The following is a 15,899-nucleotide window of genomic DNA, read 5'->3' as shown; positions in this document are numbered from 1 at the left end:
TATGTTGATTAACCTTTTTTCCTTCCCATAGCATGTTTATAGCATCATTGATGTCTGTCTCCCTATCTGTAAGTTTGGAAGGAAGAAAAGGGATTTTCCCCCTCCATACAAACAAAAAAATGAAAGAGACATTATTAACTCAATGTTTACTGAATGGAAAGAAAAGCACCATAATCTTTCACATGCTAGCTGAACTTGAATGTTCTATGGCATGAATTTCAATGCCATCTCATGTCTCTAATCACATCCCTTGAGCTCTTAGGTCCGAGTGCCATTGCTGCAGCTGGAATAAGCAGGACAGACACAGAGTTCAGCCAAAACATTTTTTCCCCTGTTTGTTTTTGAAAAAGAACATGTCTGGAACTCTGAAAAATAGTTTGGATCAGAATCTACGAAGTAAGCCTAGAATAGATTTGAGTGGGCAGATGAGTAGAGCAGAGGCCACAAGGCTCTCCCCACAGGCCAAATGCTGAGTGGAGTAACAGGAACACTTTGGCAGAGTTCTCCTCAAATGAGACACTAAAATTCCACGCTTGAGTTACTTAACAAAACCCTCATTGGATGATATGTAGCAAGTCTTTTGCAGGTAAAACTGAGTGGTAAGAATAATTTAGATATACAGATTAGCAATGGTCTAAAGAGACTCTTTCTAGCTGTTTGATAGATGGAGTTTTAAAAAAAGTTATCCTCAGCTAATACGATAGGTCTGGGCACTCAGTTCATATATCACATGGAGGATAAGATATGTACTTGACCTCCACCAGCCAAAATATTCTGTTTTTCAAAACTGTCAGCAGTGAAGAGAAAAGATGATAGAAGGAAACTCTGGTCAAAGTCTGAATTTGGGGTCTAGGAACTTCCAGAATGTACCAAAAGCTTGGCAGGACTGAAGTGGAAAGTAGCCAGCAGTTATTAAAATTCACATGAAGGGGGGCGCCTGGGTGGCTCAGTGGGTTAGGCCGCTGCCTTCGGCTCAGGTCATGATCTCAGAGTCCTGGGATCGAGCCCCGCGTCCGGCTCTCCGCTCAGCGGGGAGCCTGCTTCCTCCTCTCTCTCTGCCTGCCTCTCTGCCTGCTTGTGATCTCTCTGTCAAATAAATAAATAAAATCTTAAAAAAAAAAAGATTCACATGAAGGGCAAGTGACACTTGGTAACATCAACAACTACACATGATCAGATCTCAGGGTGGAGAGAAAGGAAGGCTAGATAGAGGGTGCTGTCCATGGTGGAAAGAAGCAAACAGATGGAATGCTTCTACCCAGATTATGAATCAGAAATCATGGTGTCAGGAAGCAGAACTTCAGAAGAAGACTTTTAAAACCACCAACTGGATGATCTTCAAGTTCTCTCTGGGTCAGAAATCCCATGATGCCTTAGCCATCTGCAACATTATCACTATTTGTCAGAACTGGATTAGCTGCCCCTATTTTCAGAGTCCTGGCCTCAGCATCTCTCCCTCGCTCCAACACACACACTACTCAGAACACGGTCAGGGAACTGGCGTGGTTGTGATCTGCTTACTCTCAAAGTCAAAGAATGCATAGGAAACTTAATGAAATGATCAGCTCTGGGTTGTGGGAATGAGGGTGACTGATTCAGTGTAGTGTGTGTGTGTGTTTCTGTGTTTTCTACAATTTGGATATAATACTTATTTGATCTCGGGCCAAACTCTGGGGCTTGGACATGCTTTGGTCTCATCCAATCCAATTGACCCACCACCTTCCTCTGCTCAGAGACTCTTTTTTCTTGGCTCCTCCCTTTTGCCCTGCATCCCTACTTTGACAGCACACTCCCCCCACCCCCAGTTCCTCCTATATCATTTTCCACCTCACATTTCTTCCTTTTACTTTAGCTTCCAAAGTGAATTTCTTTTATTAGCTTTAATGTCCATTGCTCCTAGGGGGCGGATCCAACACTAAGATGTCACACTGTTTGCTGTGCATCTTCCTAGGAGCTAATTTCCTGGTGAAGTCTTCTCTCCCTGCAAATAGCTTAGTGATCATCCTGTGCCCACCTCCCAGACTTAGGGGGTGATCTACTCCTCCCCAGTTCTGTTAACCTTATAGGATGTACTTCCCTTTGAAAAGGATGTTCTGATAAAGAGGAGGCAAGTCCTTGAATTTGATGACCCTGGATTGTTACATACTCATTTGGTCTCTCTCAAAATAAAGACCTTCCAATTGAGCCTGAAACTATGTCAAAGGATGTGTTTCTCCCTTTGCCATGTACAGTAAAGTTTATGGATGGATATTGATGATGCTGTCACCTTAAAAGAATCAGGACCCCTGAGTTATTGTGGGACCCAGACAGTACATTTGAAGGTAGTAGAAGAATCAGGTCTCAGCTGTTAATAAAAATATATTTGATTCCTTTAGAAAAAAATGCTTTACCAAAGCAAAATCTCTTACTCCAGTTTTTTTATCAGGGTAGCTGCTTACAAGGAACACTCCCTAGTCCAGCAACCAACACAATTTCAACCATTCTTATCTTCAATTACCTAGTATCTGACTCGTGACTGACCTGGTTCTCCTGGTCTTTTGCTTTCAGCATTAATTTATGACCTTGGACTATCAGATCTGATTCTTCCTGATGTCATTTTCCTGTCAATAACCCTGCGCATTACAAACTATTCAACCTTGCTACTTCCTCAAGAAAAGATGGTGGAGGATAAATCTGAGTCAGATTTCCACTGCTGACTGATTTTTGTGACTTTCGGCTTATTACCTGAACTCTCCAAACCTTCTTTTTTTCATCTGTAAAACAGACAGTAAGAATTGCCTCATAGGATTGTTGTGAAGACTAAATTACAACGTTTATAAAATAGTTGGCATAATATCTGCCCCCTAAAAAGTGGTGACCATTACTTATATGGAACAGGGCTACTCAAAGTATGCTTCATGGACCAGTGCTAATTATTCATTACTGGTCTGTGACGGGGGGAAAAAAAGGTACAGAAATTGAGAGTTAGCATTTAGAAAATTTTAGACTGGTAATTTTCTTTAAAAAGAAAAACGAGACCTTTTCCAAAGATACTTGGAGAAGCTCTGCTATAAATGGAATGGACCCTGGCTGGGAAATGTCTGATGTACAGCTTAGCATCTATCACCTGGAAAGACATTCTGAAGAAATATTACATGAGCTCTCCCTTTTCTGCTGGTCAATTACCTTCATGGTTTTGTTAATCCTTGAAAGTTCTCCCATCGCATCATCACATTCATGAAGGACCTCTTTTCCTTTTCTGCTCATCTGTTGGTGTCTGTTAAGGAAACACAAATTAACGTTAACATTTGTTCAAAACATAACTCAGAAAATCTGTTTCAAAAGCACGCAGGATGCATTCCAAAGCCAACTAGCATTTCTGATTTGTTACTCGTGCCATTTCCCAAAGCTGTCAGGGGATAATTAAAAGTCAGAGGGGAAATTTAATCTTTTCATGTTAAGGTATGGTGGCTATAGGAGAAAGAAAGCATTAACATTTTCAGGGGAGGAAGGGAGAAGTGCTTGATTAAATCCAAAGAAAACAATCAATTCTCAGCCTATGCTGTGGTCACTTTATCCATTAGCTTCAGGACAAGAGCGGCATTTGGAGCAGTCTTTTCAAGGCATTGGCATCAGGCCATTCCTGAAGCACACAGTCATTATGGAGACATTTAATTAGTGCATTTTGCATGATTGCCTATGGACACAGGAGGGGCAATGTGCCATCTAGCCCGTTTAGGGTCAATTGATGGTTGGAGAGGAGGCCAGCCTGCAAAGTTATGATAAATTCTGTGAGGTTAGAAACTTCATATTACTTCCATTTTTAATATTTCCCATGTCCAGAATGGGGCCTGCAACATAGTAGACATCAAAAGAATGCTTATTGAATGAATAAATGATTTTGAAGTCACCAAAACTAGCATCCCTCTAGAAACCTTGTTCCATCGCTGGTTCTGTCCAGCATGTCTGGTCCTAGTAAAGGATAGAACCAGGATTCGAACACAGAACTGTCCAACCTCAGAGTTCAGTGCTCATTCTATTACAGCAAATTGCAAAGATGACACCAGAAATAAATGTCATGCCCTGCATAACTGGGGTGGCTCCAGAATGCCTGATCTGAGCCACCCCCACCCCAGACTCCATGGGGCTGAATTACCCCTCACTTCTCTCACTCTTCTCCAAAGAGGGATACATCTGGTGTCTCTTAAGCTTATTACCAGGAAAATTAAATTGGACCCTTCTACTGTGGGCAAAGAAGTCCCCCTCTCTCTATCGTCATCTCTGGGATGTGTTCTGGCCATGTCTTATAGAACCCAAGCTGGCCCTTTGGGTTATAAAAGGAGACATTTTTGTAATAGATTGAAGCATAAAGTCAAAGTGGAATCTGGCTCTAAACATCCATTCCAGTATCACCTTTATTTATCCTCCCTGGACCAACAGCCTTGGGTACTATATGACCACTGAGCATCCTTCACTTGATTTTTTTTAACACAACAAAAAAACTAACAATAGTGTTTAGTTTAAGTAAAAGTGATAGCACTTTCCAAGTAAACTGACCTCCTTTCCTTGACCAGCCAGAATAATTTTAAGATGAGCTTTGTATTGTGCCCTGAAGGGTGCAAAATTCACACTGTTATATTCAGAGAGCAAAGGACTTTCAGACTAATAAAGTCTGAGTTCTTTGATTTGTTGTTAACAATCTAATTCAGTATTTATAAAGGGGAGTTTGGAATTTAAAGGGTTATAAGAATTGGATCCAGGAGGAAAATAGGAATGAAAACATGGGTTAAGATTGAAAGTAAATAAGAAAGGCTCAAAAGGAGAAGAAGTAAATCAAGAAACAATGAATTAAAATTTCAAATCTGGCTCCCTGCTAGTGCCTCTTCCTGGACTGGAAGCTATGAGAAGTATGAAGAATGGATTTTGTGTCATCTTTAGGTATAACATGTCTTACACTTAACTAAATAATTATATATGAATTTAAAACAAAGTGCAAAGTCATGATAGAGCATAGAGAACATGTGCTACAGGCGATATGGGAAGAGAAAATAATGTTGAAGCTCAGCTTGCAAAACAGGAAGGTGAAAGAGAATAGAAAAGAGGGTTAAAGGTCAGATAGAAGAGTTTGGAGGTGATCTCATGGGCAATGATAGCTTGTATGGGAAGTGGTCCTAGCTTTGTATGGGAAGAGAGGGCATATTTGAATGGGTTAAATGGAGAGGTCTCCTTAAAGGACTACTTACAAAGATCTGTGGTCAGGATTAAAGGAAGCCAACTAGGAATGGTAAAACACTCAGGAGCCAACAACAGTAGGGAGCTGTTCAAGAGTAGAGCCATTACAGAAAGTTCTGGAATAGAGCCATCCTAGGCTTGAAGTTCAAGAGTAGAGCCATTACTGGAAACTGGATAGAGCTGTAGCTTAAGAGAGCACAACCTTCCAGTAACTGTGGCCTTTTTTTCTATTTGTTTTAATTGATAAAAAGGATATATTTTCTGGGTTTGTATTTCTGTGTTATAGTTTCAAGTTTTTAGTGTTTCTTTCCCTTTTTCTTTATCCATATTTTCTTTGTTTTGTGCTACAAAAGTTTAATTTGAAATGTCTATCCATTTTTTTAAATTGAGGTATAAATGACATATAACATTATATTAGTTTCAGATGTTCAGCATGATTTAGTATTTCTACAGTGAGGAATGATCACCACAATAAGTCTAGTTAACATCTGTCACCATACACAGTTATAAAGAATTTTTCTTGTGATAAGAACTCTTAAGGTCTACTCTCCTAGCAACTTTCAAATATTCAGTATAGTATTATTAACTATAGTCATCATGTTGTACACTATATCCCCATGAATTATTTATTTTATAAGTGGAAGTTTGTATCTTTTGACTCTCCTCAACCCATTTTACTCACTCCCTACCTCTTGCCTCTGGCAACCATCAATCTGTTCTCTGTATCTATGAGTTTTTTTAAAAATTTAATTTATTCATTTGATAGAGAGGGGGTGAGTGAGAGAGAGAGCATAAGCGGGGGCAGGGGGAGTGGCAGAGGGAGAAACAGGCTCCCCACTGAGCAGGGAGCCTGACATGGGGCTCAATTCCAGGACCCTGGGATCATGACCTGAGCCCAAGGCAGATGCCCAACTGACTGAGCCACACAGGCTCCCCTATCTAATGAGCTTTTTAAAAAATTACACATATAAGTGAGATCATACAATATTTGTCCTTCTCTGTCTGACTTATTTCATGTAGTATAATTCCCTTAAGTTAGATCCATGCTCTCACAAATGGTAAGATGTCATTTTTTATGGCTGAATAATAGTCCACTGTATAATTTCTTTTCTTTTCTTTTTTTTTGGAGAGAGAAAGAGAGAGAGCGAGAGCAAGTAGGACTTTGGGGAGGGGCAAAGGAAGAGGGAGAGAAAGAATCTCAAGCAGGCTCCATGTCCAGAGTGAAGTCTGATGTGGGGCTCAATCTCATGACCCTGAGCTCATGACCGGAGCCCAAATCAGGAGCTGGAAGATTAACTAACTGAGCCAACTAGGTGCCCCCCTGCAACTTTATTAAAGCAGAGAGTGAGCTTGGAGGAGGGAGGGCAGAGAAAGAGGGAAAGAGAGTATCTTGAGCAGGCTCCACTCCCAAGCATGGAGCCTGACTCAGGCCTCAATCTCACAACCCTGAGAACATGACCTGAGCCAAATTCAAGAGTCAGACACTTAACCGACTGAGTCAGCCAGGCACTCCCTATATTTTATATCCATTTTAAAATTGAGATATAATTCTCATATCATAAAATTCACCCTTTTAAAATGCATAATTAAATGGTCTTAGTATATTTGTCAAGTGTTGCAACCACCATCATCTACCTCAAGAATGTTTTTACTACCCACCAAAACCCCATACCCATTAGCAATCACTCCCCATTTTCCTCTCCCTTGAATTGCTAAAAACCAGCAGTCTATGTTCTCCTTGAATATGGCTTTCAACAGAGGGACAAAACCACTACCAAATTTCTGCTCAGCTGGGAGGAGCTTATGAAATAAATATTCCAACTTCTCTTTTCCTCCTTACTCTGATCTCCTGCTGGTACCTCCTATTGGCTAAACAAACTGGAAGTCAGATGTCAATAAGGCCTCATTTGTGCAGTCCATTGATACAGCATCCAGAGGCATAGAGCAGGATGAAGGGTGGAGAGGGAATCTGGAGGGACATAGAGGGAAAACAGAGTGCCTAAAGGTCCTATAAATTCTTGATGAGAAGATGCTGGGAAGAGGATGTACTGAGAGATAGAACTGGAAAGTAAGGAGTATGCAATCCTGGTACAAGGAACTGGGACTCCATGGTGAAAACAAAAAAAACCCTGGGGATAATGGGTCTATTTAACATAACAGAATCCAGGGGTCTGAAGTTCACAATAAGACTGTTTTCAATGTCCTTATGTAACAAAAGATTAATCATGTATCCTTTCATTTTAATTTTTAAGTGGCTTCTGGAGACCCAAGAAAATGATTCATCATCCATTATTCATATTTCATTTTCATTCTTATCTGTATCAGTGTGACTTTGTATACATGACATTGAGGATTGCATTTATCATTTCTTTATGGTACCCTATAAATAAATATAAAAGCTTATTTTCTAAACTATATGATGGGAGCCTATACAAATAGATTTGTCTTGTATTTACTTAAAAACTGATTTAGTTTTGCAGTATAATTTGGCCTTATCTTCAAGGCCACTACAATCTATAACAAAAATAGTTTTCCTTAAAAGGAGAAAGATGAATGTTACTCAAATGTTTCAGTCTCTTGAGTTGATTACATTTCTTGTTGTGCTGGTCAAAAGCAAACACAACTCAATATTTTCCAGAGTCAGTCTTATGGTTACATTAAATTATCCTTAGGTCCCTTTAAAAATTCTATTCTGACAAGAAGACCTTTCCTTTGTGTCAATTGAATTCTCCCCCCATTCATATTTAGCAATTTATCTAAGTCATTTGGCATAACTATTAAACATGTTTTATTATTAAAGTTAGTAACTTAAAACTTGAATAAGGTTTTCATTCCAGAAGCACATATAATAAATGCCCATCTGAAAAATAATAGGGTGTTGTTTTCTTCATCCACATATATTTTGTATATACTATTCATCATTATTGAAAAATACATTTCTCTTTCTTTTCTTTTCCTAAATCAATGTGAAATGTTGAATACAAATTATAATCCTCTCCTTAGAATGATTAAGGAGGCTATTATATAAATAGTTTCATGTGATTGTGATAATGAAAGCATTTATTCAAGAATAACAACTTAAATCTATTGGAGTCCTTGAAGTTTATATAGCCCTGTAACCCATGTCATTGGATTCTTGCTACAACCAGGGGCGGTAGACAGGGAAGGTGAAATTGTTTCCCATTTTGCTGAAGGGGAGACTGGAGCTCAGAGAATTAATAATTTGTCTGATTGTAGAGCTAATAAGCATGGGTGCTAGAACTTGGATATATATCTTCTAAATTTTCAAATAATATCATGTGCTATAGATGCATAAACCTGGAGGGATGCAAGTGGGTTTATGACACATGAACATGTTTTTAAAAAAAATCTCTGTTGATGGAGATTCCACCCATTTTGTCTTTGCCTGGTGCAACAGCTAGCCATTTGGCAAAAATGCCCATCATTCATATATCCTAGACCCAGGGCCCCTATATGGTTGTCCTGGAAGGAAATAAAGATATGATGGTTTGTCGTATTTTAGAAAATGAACTTTATTTTCTTGAAGGCAACAGTTAAATTGTCCTTTAACGTTCTCATATGAAGTGAACTAATCGCAGCATCTTGGTCTCCAAGAACCTGGAGTTGGGGGCGGGGAGAGGGAGATGGAGAGGAAAAACCTTTGATTCTCCAGTTGAAAATGTTCATTCAACTTTTTTTTTAAAGCATTTAAAAACTTGTTAGGATCACCCCCTGGCCTTCTACTCTCTCTATTATTCTTTCTGCTCATCTTCATTTTCCTTGATTTTTCTTTTTGTTCTATACTAATGTGGTATCATACTATAGCTTTAATCAGATTGATTTGAGTACTATCATCCTGGCTCTCTCTAGTAAGATTTTCTTTTGCCTTACAACCTACTTTTGCCTGAAACAATATACACTATTTTTATTTGTTCATATTTACCTATTTGTATAGCAATTTCTATGTTTACTACTTTTTCTTGTATCTTATACCTTCCTTCTGGAGTCATTTTCCTTTTTCCTGAAATAGTCTTTCACTCTAAGTTTTATTTTTCTGGATGTTTCATTCTTTATTCCTTTCTGGATATTTCATTGTTAGTAAACATTCTCAGTTTTGTTTGTCTAGAAATACATTTATTTCACTCTTGTTTTTTTTAAGAACTTGCAGATACATAATTCTAGGTTGACAGTTATATTCCCTCAGTATACTGAACAATTCATTTCATTGTCTTCTCTTCCTTTTATTATTGCTAAGAATTCAGCTGTCCATCTAACTGTTGTCACTTAATAATTTTTTAAATTGATTTCTGACTGATCTCAAGGTCTTTTCCTTATTCTTTAGTGTCTTTAGTTTCACTTTAAGTACAATTTATTTACGTGTGGTAGTTTTTCCATTTATTCTTGGATTTCACCATGGTTTCTGATTCTGATGATTCAAGTTTTTCATCAATTCTGAAAAATCTTAGCCATTGCTTTTCAAAAATCACTGCTCCTGAAATCTGTTATTTCTTTGAAACTCCCACTTGACATGTGTTAGATCCCCTCTGTATATCTTCCATGTTTCTTCCCTTTCATGTTTTCAAATTCTTTGTTTTTATCTGCTGTTTTCTAGAAAACACTTTTGGTTTATCTTCCAGTTTATTAGTTATCTCATAAGTTATACCTAATATGACATTTAAAGAGCTCATTGACTTTCAAGTGTGAATTATTATAATTTTCATTTCATGATATTCTATTTCATTCTTTTGAGTTACTTATTTCTTACTATTTGTTTCTATAATTGTTAAGCATAATTAATATATCTGTTCTAAGTCTGACAATTCTAATGTCTGAAGTGTTTGAGTATCTTATTCTATTACTCATTGCTACTCCCGGCTCTTACTTAAGCATACCTTGTTTTGCCATATACTCTGTGATTTGTGTTTGCAAATTATTTTATCCATTATAACTTTAGCTAAAGGAAGACTTTGAGGTCTGTATTGATCCTCTTTTCCCCCAAGCAGATTAGCATTGCTTCCATGAGATATACTTGAAGTCACCAACTTAGAACAACTTTAAATTCCTGGCCTGAGGTGTTTGGATTATGGAGTTAGGATTACAAGCCTTTATGATGTTTTCCTGTGGTTAAAAATTCTCAAATAGTGTTTTAACTCCATTAAAAGTCAAGTTTTGGATAGGCAGTGCTTCTGTGCTATCTCTCCTTTTGTATGGCTTACACAGAGGGTCTCCACATAGACCATCTACCTTGCCTGGGCTCTAGGCTTCTATCTTATTCTCTCTGTCCTCAGCCCCAGTCCATGGTCATTAAAACTGAAGCCATTAGTCTTGGGGATCAGAAGATATTTTAGAGTAGCTCCTGTCTTTAGTATTTGAATTTTACTCTGGATTCATGTGCTCTTGTTTTGGGACTCAAAAATTTCTCTCAGTTCATGGCTGGTTCAACTTTACCTTTATAAACACATTTCATCCACAAATCCTAAGTGTTTTATATTGAGAGGTTTTTCAGTCTATCCAATCTTATTTATTGCTTGAATTAGCACTCTGCAAATATTAATACTGGTAATCCTTTGACATGGCTCTTGAGGCTAATCTTCAAAGACAACTGCCCAATGAACCATACTTTCTAGTATTCACACCCTAGAGAAGTCTCCTTCCACACTGAAACTGAACTGGCCATGTGTAACCAGTAAAATGCAGCAGAAGTGATACAATATGACTTCTAAACCTATGTCATAAGTATGCTTGCAGCAGCATCTCCCTTGTTATCTTGGAATGCTCACTGTTGGGACATAGGTTTTCATAACTGAGGCACCAAAGTGGAAGAAGCCCAAGCCTCAGGGAAAGGCCATGTGTGGATCCTTTAGTTGGCCATTCCAGCTGAGTTCCCACGAGTACCCCATAACCAATATTAAATATGAATCATGTAAGGAAGCAGTCTTGGAAGTATGACCCAACTGAGTCCTCAGATAACTCAACCTCAGCTTCCATATAACACTTTTGAGAGATCTCAAACAAGAATCTCCAGATGAACCCACTCAATCTGTGAAACCTTGAGAGATAGTAATAAATTGTTGGTTTAAACAATAAAAGTTTTTGGCTTGTTTACAGTTTTGGCTGTACAAAACTTTGGTTGTAAACAAGTTTTGGCTTGTTTACAGTCATACATTACCTAACAATAGTCAAATCTTTTTGGATTAAGAGCCATTTTATCTCTTTTTTTAAAAAATAAAGATTTATTTATTTGAGAGAGACAGAGAGAATGCATGAGAAGAGAGAAGAAGACTCCCTGCTGAGCAGGGAACCTGACTTGGGGCTCCATTCCAGGACTCTGAGATTATGACCTGAGCTGAAGGCAGACACTTAACCAACTGAGCCACCCAGTCACCCCCATTTTATCTCTTTGAAGTGGCTTTGCAAATCTATGCTCTAATATGCTATATTGATATTACAGGACACTTCAATTTCCAAAATTTTAGAAGGGGAGCACCTAATTCTTGTTTCCATATATGATCTACACACATCATTTTACAACTATATGTATATGACAGTCACATAGATAATTAAAATAGAGAATACTTACTCAAGCTATTAATTATTTAAATGTGAATGACATTTAGCAACCTTAGAAGATAATATAGGAACACATCTTCATAATATCAATATTGATACTTTTTATATTACAAGACAAAGATTGCAAAAATTATAAGGGAAAAATGAATTTTTATTACATTGATAATATCAAGAAAATGAAAAGCTATCAATTGGAAAAGATATTTGTAAAACATACAACGAGCAAATCATGGTTATAAGAAAGATTTTACACAGAGGCACATGGGTGGCTTAGTTGATCTGATTCTTGATTTTGGCTCAGGTCATGCTCTCGGGATTGTAGGATTGAACCCCATGAGTGTGGAGATTGCTTGAGAGTCTCTGCCCCTGTCCCCTCTTCTCTCTCTCTCTCTCTCAAATAAATAAATAAGTAAAATCTTAAAAAAATTTATACATAAATAAGTAAAAGGAAACAACCTAATTGAATAGTTTTCAAAAGAAATGTATTTTATAGGTAAAACACAAATGGTTAGTAAACACATTGAAATGGCACTCAAGGTCATTAGTAGTTAGGTAAATGCAAAAAAAAACCACAGTGAGATGCTAGTTAACAGTCTCTGGATTGGCTAAAATTTAAAAATCTGACAACATCAACTATGAGTGAGGATAAAAAGAAATTATAACTTTTTTATGCTATAGCAAGAGTGCAAATTATTACAACATGGTAGGAAACAATTTGGCATCATCTAATAAAATTGAAGCTGTGCATATCTTAGGACTCAATAAATTTTCTTCCTCTAAATATGCATATGTACAGTAGAAGAAATGTGTAATAATAATATGCAGCATTATTTATCATAGCAAAAAATCTGGAATTAACCCAAAAGTCTATCAGCAGTAGAATGGATGGGTAAATTGTGGAATGCTCACAGAATGAAGCAGTGTAGTGTGAAAATAAATGAATTCTTGCTATGTGTAATAAAATAATATTGATCAAACAAAGCAAGCCACAGAAGAATACCATCTCATTCAACTGAGGTACAGTTTAAAGATTTTTTATTTATTTATTTGACAGACCACAAGTAGGCAGAGAGGCAGACAGAAAGAGAGAGGAGGAAGCAGGCCCCCGCTGAGCAGAGAGCCTGATGCAGGGCTCCATCCCAGGACCCTGGGACCATGACCTGAGCCGAAGGCAGAGGCTTTAACCCACTGAGCCACCCAGGCGCCCTTGAGGTACAGTTTAAAACATGAGAAATTAAACAATATGCGTGTATGTTTGTGTCTGTGTGTGTTAGAATAATAAATCAAAGCAAGAAAATGGTAACATAATATTCAGGATAGAAGTTAATTTAAGAGATGGAATATTGCATATGTATATTTTTATAAGCATATAATGTTTTATAATATACCATTTTCAAAAACCAATGGATATGCCAATTAGCAGTGGAGTTGATTAGAAAGGGAGCAAAAAAAAGAAGTCTGAAGTTGGAGATGGCTCCATCAGTCTATTTGAGATAGGTTCTACTCAACGTTTTCACATCTCAACCATTCAGTCAGATCCTATTAGTCTAACATAATATTTATCATGAAGCCTTCCCAGGCAATGTGCACCCAAGATGCTTATATGCTGCTTAGCCAAATGGGTTACTTGGCAGCTCAATAGCTGTATTTTCATTCTGGTTTATATGTCAGGCTCTTAGGTATTATAGAGTTAATATGTCACATCCCTAATTAGTAACATATTTGGGACACTGATGAGATTAATTTTGTGGACCTGCCCATATAAGAACCAGAGTTTACACTGTGCAGAATAGATAGGTGAATGCTACGTTTTGAAGCTCTTGAGTGTTAGTAAGCTGATTTCCTCAGATGATACCCTGGCCGCAAGGCCCACTTCTATAGTACTTATTTTTCTTATCTTCACATATGGATCATAAGTCCCTAGAGGGCAGAAGTAATATCTTAAATTACTTTATCTTATCTTTATAGATGTGTACAGTACTTTGTATATAGTAAATGCTTAATTATTATTTGCTGACTGGATGATTGGCAGGACTGTTGATTAGGTATGCACTACCCTGTTAGCTTTTATGCTGTGCTTTACAACAATAGTAAAAATGTCATCACTGAGGAGCACCTGGGTGGTTCAGTCAGTTAAGTGTCTGTCTTTGGCTCAGATCATGATCCCGGGATTCTGGCATCAAGTCCCACGTCAGCCTCCCTGCTCAGGGGGAGTCTGTTTCTCCTTCTCCCTCTGTGTGTGCTCTCTTTCTCTCTCTAGCTCTCTCTCACTCTCAAATAAACAAGTAAAATCTTGAAAAAATGTCATCGTTCAATATAATGAATGGAACTACACTTCAACCACCAAATGCTAATTACCTACAGATATAAAATTATTGCTATTGTTCAAGTTAAAATAATTCACTCCTTCAAAATCAGCTTCTTTTCAGTCTTCTGTGAACCAAGAGGCATTTTGTGGGGAGGGGAGATAAACATTAATAAAACCAATTACAAAACTTTAAAATTTGAGAACTCTTTGAAGGACATTTTCAGCAAGGGTATCATGATAATGAAGGTGGGGTTGAGACAGTTTTCATGTCAGTGGTAGAACCTAGAAGATTCTAAGACAAGTGATACTGTAACAACCTTATTATTATTCATTATTTTCATTTTTAGAATTGTAGCAAAGGAGGAACCTTTCTAATACATTCAAGTGAGATGACATTTGATTTATTCTCCAAATTATTGTTTGCCCACTTGATGTTTATGAAAAGAAATGCTGCATTTCTCACCTTAGCCAACAGAGAAGCAATCACTTGTATGAATCATCGCTGGAAATAGAAATTGTTTCAAGTGCTGAACACATTTGTGGTCTGTGAACACTGAACACTAATAAGCAGGAGTGTTCCAATCCCAAAATGATTTTTTCTGACTTTTAAGTAATTTAATCCAGAAATGCTCTGGATAGACATCCAATTGTCTGCATGAAACCTGGAAGAAAAGTGACTTCATATTAAGACTTCACAGCCTTGAACTTGCCTTTCTGCATGCTGAGCATCTTTATCCATTCCAAAAGATAAAGGAGAGAGAGGCAAACTGGATTTCTAAAACTGAAGGAGAATAAATGCAGGGCGAATCAGCTCTTTGGCATCCTTGCTCTGTGGTAATGCTGGCCATTGAAAACTGCTATAAATTCATCAGTACTAGTGCTTCTGGCAGCCTGCACAAATCAACATGAACTATGCTTCTGTTTTCACCTTACATTTTAAATGCCCATCCTCCTAGCAACTTATTTAATCCAACAAAGTGGGCTCTAGATTGTTCCTTTCATTTCTAACACAAGCATTGCAAGGGGATAAAGAACATAGGGGCCAGTGAGTGGCCATGAAAGTTAAGAGCGATTTGTTGACCCTGCAGTGGTAGGTTAGAGATCTCAGACTCAAGAGGTAGACTCGCTACCTGATTCCTGAGATATTATATAGAGTCAAACAATGGCAGTCCCTAATCACTCATCTCACAAGCCACATGATTTAACAAATATCATAAAGACCACATACCCCCATATCAAAGGATTTTCTCATCCAGAAATTCATTCTGATCCAGGGCCCTATAGTAAGAAAAGAGTGTGTTTGAGGCAAGAGAATCTCCCTTAAAATTCAGAAGGTGCATTTTATCAAGATGAAATTGACTTCATTGTTCTCTGTGAGGAAGCATCCTCAAGAAACTAAAGATATTGTAAAACAACTTTTTGCCCTCTCTGATTTGCCACAAACCTCTGCTTCTTGGGGGGCATCAATTGGAGATTAACAAACCCTTTCTTAATTCTATTTCTTTTTAAATGGAGGAAAAAAATGTCCATGCTTGAGGACGATCATCTTTCTGCAGGAAGACCCATAAGAGTTCACAAGGAAACCTGACATAGGATATTGATATATTAGATATCTTTGAACTCTTTCACTAAGGAAATCAACTTTGAGACTCTTAATATTGGGCTTTTCATTTGTTACTTCTGGGGAACTGGATCCCAATATAGTGGAGACCAAAATGCCCTCAAGAAAGGGCACTAGCCTGGTGGTGAGTATTAAGGAGGGTGTGTATTGCATGGAGCACTAGGTGTGGTGCATAAACAATGAATCTTG

General features: G+C 37.7%; 1 protein-coding gene across 1 annotated transcript in view; it reads right to left on the bottom strand.

Annotated features, from left to right (window-relative positions):
• FANCB (FA complementation group B) overlaps positions 1-15,899 on the bottom strand; it is a 385,712-nt gene that overhangs the window by 17,835 nt on the left and 351,978 nt on the right. Inside the window, exons 13-14 of the mRNA XM_047715290.1 lie at positions 14,553-14,751; positions 3,166-3,256 (exon numbers count right to left, since the gene is read on the bottom strand). The gene's annotated coding sequence lies outside the window, so the exon portion shown is untranslated. The remainder of the gene's footprint in view (positions 1-3,165; positions 3,257-14,552; positions 14,752-15,899) is intronic.

The sequence above is a fragment of the Lutra lutra genome, chromosome X (assembly GCF_902655055.1).
Source record: "Lutra lutra chromosome X, mLutLut1.2, whole genome shotgun sequence".
NCBI lineage: Eukaryota > Metazoa > Chordata > Mammalia > Carnivora > Mustelidae > Lutra > Lutra lutra.
Note: the sequence above shows the minus strand (reverse complement) of the source record. Positions and strands in the feature narration are given on the sequence as shown.